Below are 13,475 nucleotides of genomic sequence, written 5' to 3'. Positions count from 1 at the left end.
CTTGTTCCTTGTAGATCTTTACTGTCTTTCTCAGAAAATGAAAAAGGCTTGCCAGCCCATTTCATTCTTTTCTTGCCTGCATGCTCATGTATACACATACAAACCAACCACTCATGTAGTTAGACCTATATAAAAACCTGATGAGCCACAGAAGGCACGCAAGGACCCTCAGTCCCAACATGTGCTGTGGATATTCTCATCAGTCAGAGCCCCTAATCCATGTGCTAGAGACTTTGAATGAGTTTGACCCCTTTTGGTCAGACATCTGTAGAGAGGCCTCTTGAAGTTTCAGATATGATGCGTTTCCTTGGCATACTGGATCCAGATGATTTTCTTATTGCTACACTGTGGAGAATTTTTACCTTTTTAAGCAATAGTTGGGAAAATTGTTTAATACTGCGTTTCTGATTTCCACATTGTCTTTGTTGCTGGGGGCAGATTTACTAGGGGATCAAGGTGCAACGGTACCCCTTGATTACATCTGTACTCATAAATTAAACAGCTCCAGAAAGCATTCCTGGGGTACTGGAAGTCAGTCAGTCGTATATATTGCTAAATTGCCAGCAGAGTACTTGGAGTGGTTTTGACCCAGGTCAACAAGCACTCTCCCATACTATTACCGAGGAGGTGTGGGAGTCACAGTGGGACTCTAGACAGTCATTTTGGATGCTGGCACACTGGTGTAAGAGTGTTCAGTAATGTGAATAGAGGCTGTTCCATGCTAGTTGGTTTCACTGGCATAGAAGAACATTGGGCATGAATTTTCTAGACCCTTATGACTTCTGCTTTGTGAGTGGCAGAAGTCAGGATTTAGGATCACACAGCAAGGATATTGCTGAGCTGATTTTCCTTACATCAGCACTGCAGTTGTATCTAGTTGAACACAATGAGTTTTAGCTTCAGACTTTTATTTTTCTGCACTTTCCCTTTTGCAGCTGTTATTTAGGTTTTTATGACTCATACAGTATCAGCACATGCTTTTTATAAATAACTTGTATATTTAAAACCTTTGAGTCTATCTTATTTGAAAGAAGTTCCTTGGTGCTTTCTAATTGCCCAGAGGCAAAATGCAATTTTGAGCTAAGGGAGCATTTCTCATCAGCTTTTCCTTTGTTCTCATTTAGGGACTAACCAAAGCCCAGAAGTATTCCTTGCATTCACATCTTCTAATCTCTCAATAGGGATTTCAATCAAATAAATCTTTCTGGCTTTTCACATCTAGAGATTGCTTTCTGGTAATCTCAGAAATCAGCTTATTGATTCATATCATTTTTCTGGTCTTTTATGCAGTGTAATAAACACAGAAATTACCTTGGACTCTCGTATGTACGTATATGCGAATACATACACATACAATATATATATATAAATATACATATGTATACAACGGGATGATAAACATAATGTAGAAATGGTCTGGCTGGAACTGTCCTATGCAAGGAAAGTGTCAGTGCACTTGGTATACAGATATGCATTCATTTCAAGAGTGTATGATTTTTACTCCTGGTGCAAAGCTGCTCAAGACCTAATGGCTGTAACTGATAAGAATCTACCAAATTCCAGACTGAATTTATTCTGGCAACAATTTATGCCTTTCTCTTGGCATGCCAGCACCATCTTTGGTTTGAGTCTCTGTCCTTTTTTCACAGTATTAGCCTCTCTGATTTATTTACAGATGGTAATCGTATTACTTCTAGATTTTGATTTGCCAGGATGGAGTAGCTCTCATGACAAAATAAATAAACCCACTTTTTGTGATCTTAGCAGAAGTCCTTTTCTGCATCATTTTGCCCAGTATTGAACACAATATTAATTTTAATATCTAATTATTGCTTAGTAAAATCCATCCGTATTTACCTACCTCTGCACCATTTTGTCAGTAATCTTGCAGAGATTCCCACTGTGAAATTCTTCTCACCAGTTTCCAGCTGATAAGGTCCACACCACTCCTCTCCAAAAAATTACGCTACTTTTGTCTTATCAAATCTCATCTCAATCCTACAGTTCCCAAGCTCACCCAATTCTTTTTGTGTCTTTCATCTTCACTGTCGTCTAATTGTGTGCTTCTGACAGGCTTCAAGGTACAGATCATCTTTTGTATCAAGGCTGTGAATGGGATCTTTTTAACTCCATCTCCAGAATGTTCACTGAGGAATAAACAAAGACATTTACTCCAACTCAAGTGATCTTCTAGTACCAACTGATTTAGTGCCCTTTCTGGTCAAGCTGTACAAAGCTTTGTACTTCCTCTGCTGGAGTCCATTTTTTAATTTGGTGACAATTTTTCAGTAGCCGCCACATCAGAAGTTTTTACTGATATTCAGAAGGACTGTGCATGTCTATTTTCTTTTTTTCTGGAAGTTCTTTCTTTTAACAAAGAAGACCAATAAATATTTCATTATTACCTGTCTTAGAAAAACTCTTATGGTAGTGGATCTCCATGCCTTTAATAATTTTTATTCAAGTGTGTTTTTAAGAGCAGCTTATTGAACTAAAATTTAGCAAGCATATAGCTGCTCTCATCATTTTCACACTTCACCTTCTTTACTGCGTGTGTGACGTGTTGCTCTCCAAACATTACATGCCATCAAGTCTTTATGGACTCATTAAAAATACCTGATGTTCCACTTTAAATTTTCTTTCCTAATTCCCTCTTGTGATTATACTTATTTTCCATGTTTTCCCTCCTGTGATACATTACATACTACAAACCTTCCTTTTGCCTTGACTGTGCTGATTTCCACTTCTATACCCTTTTTTCCCTATTCTCACTTTTTCCCCCATGATCAAAATCTTTGCTGATTTCCTTGAAATGCAAACTGAAGCATAATTCAGTTTTCAGCCTATACTTGATTTATTATTAATTTATACTCTATTTTCTGGCCCTAATTCTCTTTTCTACTCTTGTTCTTTTTATTCATGTGGCTGCAGAATCTTCTGCTACGTGTTTCAATACCCTTTTCAAGGTCTAACTCAGCTTGACTCTTTGTTATTTTCACTTTATCTCCATGTTTTTTGGCCTCTCAGGCAGTTTTCTTTGATGATCAGTCATTTCATCCCTAATCATTATAGGCAGTCTTTTCTTTTTCTTCTTCTTTTTTTTTTTTTTTCCTTTTTTTTTTCTTTTGTTCTCTGAGACAGAGATTCATGATAACTTCTGCACTTTGACTTTAAGGCTTCTTCTTCTACATTCAAGTATCAAGTTCAAGTCCAGCCAGGTTAACTGTCTGGTTTCCACTGTTTATCAAAATTTACCTTCTGGAAATAACGAATATTAGTGTTCCTTTTTCAAATTTCCATTTAATTTTAAATAATCACCTTCAGGACCTTCAGGTAATTCAAATCTTCTGTCATTTTCTATGAAAAAGAGCAGCTCACTTCTGATGTCCTTGAATTCAATCAACAGCAAATATAACTTCACAGCATCTTGAGTTGTATTAGTGGGTATCTGGCTGGGAGAAAGACTACAATTCAAAGATATTGGCCCAATTTTTTTTTTTTTTCCTTTTTTTTTTTTTTTTTTTTTTTTTTTTTTCCTGTGCTTTTGATTTAGGAACTATTTATTACTTATCTGTGACGTGACTGTTGCTATGCTCGTAGAGACTTCTCTGATCTGCTCTTTGCCTTTCAGAACCAGCAAGTATTGCCTGACCATGTCCATACTTGCCAGAATCTGTTCTCAGAACCTGATGTCCACAACTTGACACTGCTGGGATCTTTTGTTCCTATGCAAAATTCTGAATTCAGAACTTTTGTATGTAGCTGAACACCACTGACAAAAATCATGATGAGATCTATTCTGGTAATTTAAAAGTATATTCAGTGGAGTACTAGTGCATGTATCTGTACCTGAACACTATTTAATTTACTACGTAAAATAATTTGTCTGATCTTCTCAGCACTCACAACTGGTGCAGTGGGAAGTGGAATGAAGGTTTCAGCTCTCCTGTTTGCTTAACACTAACTTGAATTGCCACTCTTCAAGTATGCCAGTCTTCAAACTGGAGAAGGAGATAGTGGACTTGAAGAGATCTGAATGCCATTGTTCCAGGAATGGTAGGTTCTCTGCTGCTCTTCTGCAAGGCCTACCTCATTAATAAGCTCTGGGCTGCTCATCTGTTAGGCTGGCATCATGTGGAGAAGGACACAACCATTTTACTAGGTTTAGCAGAAGTGTGCTATAAAATAGACTCAACTGCCTAGGTCCCGTTCCTACTTCTAATGTGCGATGTGATTCAAGATTTAGAGGGCATTTTCATACCTCCAAATCTGAATTTCCTGGATATGGAGTTCTATTTCTTCAAATTTGCTTAAGACATTTTGTAACAAAAATACATTAAGTACTTCATACTACTGAAAATCACCTAATTTTTTAATGCAGGAAATATGGTTGTAATTAATCTGACATAATTATTCTGCAATTCAAAATGGGAACTTCTCAAGTCAGTTTAAGCAAAATTGTCATCTACTTTAGGTTGGGTGGAACTGTGACAGAAGGATTTTTTTCTTTCTTCCTATTTGTTCTACTTTTTTTAATCTCCAAAGCTTCAGAGTAAAAGTTAGTGGAAAACACTGAAATAATGTTTTATCTTCCAAGCAATCAGTATAGATATATTTATTTCTCAGAGAGCTTCAAATTATTTAAATTTCATGCTGTTCAGTTATTTGAGATTTGGTTTTCTTTGAATACAAGATCTCAGCTTTTAACATACTACACTGCACTATGAGTCAAAACATGCCCAAGTGTCTTTGGGAAACCATGAGCAATAAACGGGTTCTGAGCAGTGGATGTGCTCAAAGAGTTTTCTTCAAAATTGGACACATTTCTATAAACTGTTTCATTTGTGACTAACATATTACTTCATAGAAATAAAGATCACATCCTCAAATAGAATCTTACAAAAATAGGAAAGATAGTGCTTGCCAGATATTTCATTCATAATTTATAATTCCAAGAGTTTCCTTACACAGTTTTTTGTTAAAATTTTTCACATTTACAAGATCATGTATTCTTTAGAAAACTAAATAATAAAGGTTTGAGATTCAAAGTGTTTAAGATCTGACACAGATGTACCAAAAATAAAGGTGGATACAGAAGTTAGGAGTCACGGAATCAGGTAGGTTGGAAAGAACCTTTAAGATCTTTAAGTGCAATCATCCACCTAATTCAAGTCCACTGCTAAGCCATGTCTCTAAGGAAAGTCTGTTTTGCTCATATTGGTCTCTTGGGCTGCTGTGATTGCAGAAGTTGGATTATTTAATATACTGGGTATGGAGTGTGCATCATCTAGTTAAGGGACGTATAAAGTGACGAATCCGAAAAAAACAAACCCTCATCCTGAAATGTCATTACCTCTGTAAGAGAAACATGATTGATATGCTCTGAAATTCTCTTATAAAAATTTCTGCAAACACAGCATTAGATCTAATCTTAAAAAGATATATTCTTATTCTGCTTGCATTCTGCCATTCTATATCCTTCCAGTAGCAATATTCTTTTTACTGATGAAACTATGATCTAAGTGAGAATCTTTTTATATCAGCTGGAACTTCTGAGACAACAACTTGTACTGCAATACATGAATTGGCTTAAAAGGATCTGGAGAGAGAAATGACTTCTCTTGTCAACAGAATTCTTGAAAATACAAGGAGAAAAGGTTAATGGTTGCAGAAGTTTTTAGTCAACACCCTCCTCTGACACAGCTTTATGACACTGAAATTGGCAAATAACCTTTTCATTACAATTAATGATTGGTACAGACCATAACTGTAGTTCTTTATTTGACATGAGGGAATATTAAATTGATCTGGTAGTATCTGCAGGCAAAAATCCCCTACCAATATCTCAGATGCATCTTCAGACATATAATTAAGAGGATAAAATGTTGTCCAAGACTCAGATTCCTTCCCAAACTGCCATGAAAACTGAAAGCTCTGCTTTGACAGACACCAGAAAATTAACATGATCACAAAGATGAAGGAAGGGTATATAATGTCCCTTCTGAGGCAAAACAGCACATAAGTATTCAATTCTCATCAGACAGCTGATGTATTTTAAAATCTTTCTGTTTTTGTAGGGCATGGGACTTTCCTGGTTGATATTCACAGCAGGAATGGTACACATTTCTTTTAGGAAAGGCACCATAGCTGATCTTGCTCTAAAAGTTTCCTACTTCTTTTGAAATTAGTTTACTGTTTTTGTTCATATTTTTTAAACTTTTTTCCTCCTCTTCTTTTTGAATTCTTCTTGTATTTTTTTCTTTACTTAATCTGTCTCTAAATCTTTCTTTACCTCTCTCATACCTTTCAACCCTTATTTTTCTTATTTAATAATTTGTGTTCTACAAGTTATAACTTTTCTGTCTACATCATTCGTTATACCAAGCTCTCCTCTTCGTGTCTGATAGATAACCTTGATGTATATGTCATCTGCTTCCTCCAGTTTCCGCAGCTGTTCCAACAATGCCACCTATAATGTTTCCTAATACCACTCATTGTCATACTTAGGATCTTGTTTTTTCCATCAGCCTGGAAATCTTGTGTTTTCTATTTGTCTTTGATCTGTACATTATTTAACTTGTCACTGCAACAAGAATAAGTCTTTTATCTACAAAAGTTGCTTGGCTTTGGATAATCTCTTTAGATGTTTCTCAATTACAAACTTTTTAATGATTACTGTTCTGGTATCACTGATTTGATGATTGGCACAACATGGATTTTTAAATTAAAAGGAGCTGTACAAACAAACTTACCCTTTTCACTTCTATATCAAGACTACATGTATTTTGTATCATGTTATCTAGTTCCTCTTTATTAACGGTGCTGAACTGGGTGGGCACACTGACTTATAAAATATTGCACCGATTGTAGGATTTTAATGTAAGATCTGCATGTCTACAATGCAAAGGTTTGATTCTTGCTTTTTCTCATTCTTCATATACACATGGAGCACTGTCAGTAGAATTTTACTCTTGTTTGTGGTCTATATGTATTTTTAAAACTTCCTCTTTCACCACTAGCACTCAATTTTATTACCTAAATTATTCTTGCAAACTCTGACAGCCAAGAGAAATTTCAGTAATTTTCTCATTGGTGTACTTGATTCACACATATCTTAGATGGTGTTGGAATGTTTCACAGCAGATGGAGTGATGATGAATTGGGGAGATGACTATCATGTTTTTGTATTTTCCAAGAATCATGGGAATTCATCAGAGAGAAAACAAATAGCATCATGCCTTGAAATAGTGACCCACAGCTGCCACTGACGATTGTGCCTTTTGTAATACGGAGTTTCAACAGCTCAAGGCACTATATGTGACAAAAAAAGTACTTTTCTCAACAAACCAATTGAAAATTGAAGTGTGTACATATATATATATATATATATATAATGTACACACGCATATTGTGTTTTTGTTGTTTCCTGCTTCTGCGATTTGTCTTTCCCAGGTTGGAGTTTGAGATGTACCAAAATGCATTTCTATTAAGCATGCTTTTCCCTGGAAGCTATAGCCTTTTGTTTTTAATCAGTATGTGGTAGTGTGCAGTGAAATATTTTTGGCTAATGCATATTTGAGTGAAACTCTTCTCTGTACACATTTTATGCTAAATGTTGTCACAGCAGCTCTCTAACCATTTGTGCAATTTGCAGTAAAATTACTAAAAAAATGACACGAGTTTACAAGTAACTTCAGGAGTATTTTCATTCCTGACAATAAACAACAACAAATGCTACTTTTCTGGAAGAGTGGTCAAGCACTGCAATGGGCTGCCCAGGGAGGTGGTGGAGTCACCGACCCTGGAGGTGTTCAAGGAACATTTGGATTTTGTGTTGAGGGACATGGTTTAGTGAGTTCTATTGGGGATGGGTGGATTGTCGGACTAGATGATCTTGAAGGTCTTTTCCAACTTTGGTGATTCTGTGATTCTGTGAACAACAAAAAGCACACACTGAATGCTTATTTACTAATGTAAATTTATTTTATGAGCTTTAGGTTTTCCATGTCTGACAGATATTCAGAATGGAGCTGAGTTGCATCAAATTTTCAGTGTTTTCCCTAATCTACCAACAGATCTTTTTTGTTTACAATGTGAGTTATTCCTTTCCACCAACAAATTCTATTTTTCTTTAGAAGCATGTTTGGAGGAGACAGCATTTCAGTATTGTACTTGATTTGTAAAATGAGGAGTTATTCCACACAAAATACAAAATTTTGTGATTTTCATGGATTCTTGAATTTTATCTGAAGATTTTCTGAAACCACAGTAATTGCAAGTGCAAAATCCCCTCTTTCACTTAATGAGGAGAGATGATCTGATTTCCTTAGCTCCTGTGCTATACTTGCTGGAGGAGAAGCATCTCGTTCAGACTTTCACTCTGGGGGTGTTCTGTTTTGGATAGGACTTATACAACTTCATAGTTTCTTCAAGACACTAGTATATTAACTTTTTTGAGATTTTTATCATTTTTCATTTTGTCCAGACTAATCACTAACTTTCACTTGGATTCTCAATGCTCATATCAACTAGAATAACTTCTGTGGCATTTAAATACTTACATACACGCATAGGGTTGCTCAGCATTTCCTCCTCCATCTATAGATCAAGCAGTTGACAGTAACAGAGAGTGCAGCAGCCTCAGCACTAGGATAGACTTGTCCAGAGCAGACAATATTTGCTTTGGGCTTATTGATATTGTGCTGTGTACACAGAAAGTGTAGGACAGATTTGTAGAAAGTAAAAGAACAGACTTCAAGGAAGCAGTGCCATGGTGAACAAGGTGACAGAAAACTGTCCCAAATGGTTTATTTATTAATATCCTGATAGGCGCATGCACAATCAAATGACTGTCAGGTCTACCTGAAAAGTCAGGGAGGTGAAAGGTTCGGGGAGCAGAGCAAAGCCTTTAGCTGTGTGAGTGGCAAGGGAAAGATATCTCAAATTCTATGGATAAAAAATGTGCCATTTAAGCCTAAACTGAGATGTGGCAATAAAATGTGGCTAAGAGTTGCAGCCCTGATAAGGGGAGATAGATCCACCAGTCATGACGGGATGGAAGGTTGAATGGTACATTGCCATTCCATTTTTTAGAGAAATGATTTGAGAAATATTTTGAGAGCTGGCAAACATGCCTTATGTCTAGTCTGACCAAAATGAAAACAAGCACAAAAAGCCAGCAAACAAAACAAAACAAAAACCAAACAACAAAACAGAAAGCCCCAGTTTTGTTAAGAAAGTCAAAATTAAGGTCTAGTTTGAGAGAGACGTGAGATATTTTATGCTCATATTTCTAAAGTTCAGAAAAGCTATAAGCAACTGGAAATAGTATTATATTATAGAAGATTCTTGGCAACCTTAGCTCTAGGTATTGCTAACTGTGTAACCTGTAATATACCATTTTGGCAGGGGCAGAGGGTGAGTATACATAAAAAGGCTAGAATGATATTAAAAATAGCACAGAGAATTAGAGAAAAATATGGCTGACAGACGGTATCTAACATGTACAAAAGGTTTCCACGGAGACATGTGTCATGGACTATTCATACTGAAACAGCAAATATACTGGCCTGCTAATTGTTTTAGCATTGGGATTGGTTTTATGCCAGCCAAGTGAAAGGACTCTGTAATGGTACTGGTTAGGATAATAAAAGAAGAATGTTGAACCTTCCCTCCAAACTCATTTAACCAGATTCTCTCCTAGCAAAACTCAATTGGCTCCAGAAGGGCTGCACCAGAGAGAAATTCATTACAGTTCTATTTTTGCAATGCAAAATTCAGCTCGCTCATTCTCCTGTGCTTTCACTCAACCTGGAAAAATAACAATGCGTGGCAGACCACCATTATGATGAGGAAGAGCGATTCCACAGCACTCCTAGCTGCATTCTAAGCTGCCAGGGACTGCCATACAGAGAAGAGTTGTCTACCTGCTGCTGCCTTCCTCCTGGCAGCAGATGGTGCCTTTGTTCTCCCCAGCATCCTGCCCTGCTGTGCGCAGGGCTCCCCGCTAACATCTATCATTACCCACATTGTGAAACACTGCCGAAAACTTTTGTGTTCCCATGCTGATTGTATTGTTTTCCTTTACCATTAAGTAACAGTCAAAATCCAATTTTTTAAATATTTCACAACTTCTGTAATTCTAGCACAACTCCAGCTACCTCATGAGTCTGGCAGAAAACCAGGACATATTAAGTATTGCTACAGACAATCAGGGTAGTGATGCTAGCTTCCTTGGTGTGGGATACAATTCCTATTTCCTGCTAGACCGATCAAGTAGGGCTGAGGGTGAGTACTTTTCTATGCCCTTCTTCTGAGATAGAATAGCAGTGCACAAATTAAGCCTTTCATTTTTCTATAGCAAGAGACAGAACTCCATAGAAATTCAGTATTTTAAAAACTGTCTTCTCAAAGAGAATAAAAAAATGCTTCCCCGATAACTCTGAAATTTGTAAATATAAAATAAATGGGTAAATATTTTTCCAATAAATATTTTGTTTAAGTGGAAAGACTGAAAAAAGGAAAAATCAAGATCCTTCTTATCAGTCTTGGAAGCAGAAACTTTTGGTTCTTGGGATTTTAGATTGTCAGCAAGAAACACAAAAGTTTAATTCGGTGTGTATATTCTTCTTGAAATTTGGGATGAGTGAATAACAAAATGCTTTACTAGTTGTTTGCATGACAGTAGAATTGAAATCACTGAAAATTTATTTAAAAGAAAGAAACTTGTCTCTTTTCCCCAATACATTAAATTAACACTAAACTCAGACATAAATAGGATTTTTGTTTCTTTGTTTATTTTTATTATTATTATTTTTTTTCTTAATTGGTTTTATGCTTTTGTCCAAGTTTATTTAAAGGAAGATTTCTTGCTACAGAGATTTTGTTTACGCTCATATTGCAAATCCTTGGAAAGCTGTCCCTAAACATTTTAAATGTAGCTGTAGAGCAATATGAGTTGTTTGAGACTTCACATGCAATTTATTTCAGGATGGACATAAGACCTTCCAAAAATAATGGAAAAAAAAAAAAAAAAAAAAAAAGAAAGAAAGAAAGAAAATGCATGCCCAGAATCTCAGACCAACACCAAAAAAGAGGGTCAAGTTTTCTATACATGTGCCTATTTTCCACACTGCTGCAGTTCTAATCTTCCAGAGCCTGCTAAATACCTTCATGTTAAGAGAAATATTCTGTGACAATACAAATATTTTTTTCAAGTTTCACAGTTTTTAAGCAGTGTTTCCAGCAGATGTCAGCAATGCACTCTCTAAACTCAAGCTGCTGGAGACCTCAAGATCTCCCTGGTGTTATAGAAATCACTATATATTAGTGATATACACTATATAGTAGTAGTAAGCAACTAGAGGAAAACAAAATGACCATCACTGCTTCTGAAGAGACTCAGCATTATTAAGTTTGTCCAGCTAATAATGTGATTCTTTACATAGCTTCCTCTGGGAAGGAGGTTTTATTACATATTGGATCACTAATGTGCTCCTCCTCCCCCTTCCCCCCTCCCCCCAGTTTCTGTACAATGCTGACTTTCTTATTTCTGTACATGTTTTCCTCTGCTAGACTATCAAAAATAATGGCTTTGGTTTTATTGGTATATTTACAAGTGAGAGCATATTGGAAATAGAAATCACAGAATCATCAAATCACTGTGGTTAGAAAAGACCTCTAAGATCATCCAGTCCAGCTGTCAGCCCATACCCACCATGCCCACCGAGCCACGTCCCTAAGTGCCACAGCTACAAGTTTCTTGAACACCTCCAGGGGTAGCTCCAGGTTGGATACTAGTTCTCTAGTGCTGTTTACCTGAACTTTTTACGGTAATACAGAATGACACTGAACCACAGGGAATAGCAGAAGCACTTGGGTCAACAGTAGAAATTACTGTTGAAGAGTTACTATCTCCTTGGCTGCTTTATCACCAGGAATTCAGGCATGTATCTGTTAGCCAAACCAAATATAGAACATTGCTGGGCTATGATTTGGTTCATAGAGAACTGTTACTTATTAGCTTAAACTCCTAAAGCTCACTCAGATAAAACAAAAAGCAGCAGATTGACCTCTACTGTGACCGTAATTCATGTGAGGTGCCAAGGCAGACATGACAGTTACTTCACTTTAAAGTCCCTGGCACTGCACTGACACTTCAGAAGACTGTTTCTTGTTTTCCAGTGACTTCTAGAAATTATTTCACAAATTCTTTTGGAACATTGTTGATCATTCAGAAGCTGAACTTTCAGGTTTGGCCAGTACTGCTTAGAAAAGATCCCTCATGTCAGGGATAAAATTTCTGGTTAAAACCACAAAAAAAGCAAGCCCCACTTCTGAGTGAGAAGGGAAGACTGGGAACTCATTTCGTTCATGATCAGCTTGACTCAAAATAGGCTTTAAACTGTCCAGGGGAGTCTCCTGACTGTTGGACTAGAGGCCAGTGTCTAGAAACATGACATTTGGTAACATAGCATTTAAACATAGAACTTCATGAAGATGAGACATCAAATTATTTTTGTGTAGTGAGTTTTAGCAGCTTTATCTGGATCAATCAGTAATATACAAATAAAACAGCTGTACCAAGGAAAGAGAGGAAATTCATGAAAAGGTTTGAAGTTAGGGCTCATCACCAGGAAGTGGAGGGTGTAGGTCAATTCTCTGTTCGCCATGTAAATAAGAGTGCATATGTTCTCTCTTTTTCCATGAAAATGTCAAAAGCTGTTGGGTTTCTGCCAATGCACAATTAAAAAAAAAAAAAAAGTTGGAGGCTATGGGAAAATTGATCCTGCCCAGTTCTAATTATAGGTCTGTCTGGTAGCACTCAGTATTTTTCAGGTTGTCTGATATGTGTCATTATACAGTACAGCTTTCATTTGCTTATAACTTTGCCAGAATATTAGCTGTTTCGACAGAAATCTTTCATGACTTTACCTGCGTGAGGCAGATATTTTGGTAGCTGCCAATCAAATCAGTTCAAGCCTTTTGAGTGTGGGTTAGGGGAAAAATATACGCAAATTTTACTGTGAACTTCTGTTCATTGTTTTGTTTAAGTGATACTAACTTTCTTGATCTTGATCTGTGGGTGGGTTGAACCAGTAGAAGTATAGTCTGTGCATCTGCGCAGACCTCTGGAGAATCACACCATATTTTCACAAATGATGAGCTCTTGGGGAAAAAAAATAACAACAAAATCAGTTCACACTTCTCAATAGCAGTTTCTTTCTTTGTAACTCATTCTAGCTTCTCATAGCTCTTATGCTCTCCAGAGAAATCTGTACTTATGCATGCTCAAATATTTCAGCTGTGCAGACAGCAGAGAACCCTACAGACAAATGATCAGGCTCTTCCCAAAGCTAGGAAGATGAAACTAGATATGAAAAAAATAATTCCAGAGAAATTGGGATGAGTTGACGGGAACCATGCCTGGAACTGACATAGATGAAGGAATACTGAAATATGATGAAAGAACTGGT

Source organism: Tympanuchus pallidicinctus, unplaced genomic scaffold (genome assembly GCF_026119805.1).
Source record: "Tympanuchus pallidicinctus isolate F22 unplaced genomic scaffold, pur_lepc_1.0 scaffold1, whole genome shotgun sequence".
Classification (NCBI taxonomy): Eukaryota; Metazoa; Chordata; class Aves; order Galliformes; family Phasianidae; genus Tympanuchus; species Tympanuchus pallidicinctus.
The sequence above is the reverse complement of the archived record's forward strand: the minus strand, read 5'-3'. Positions refer to the sequence as shown.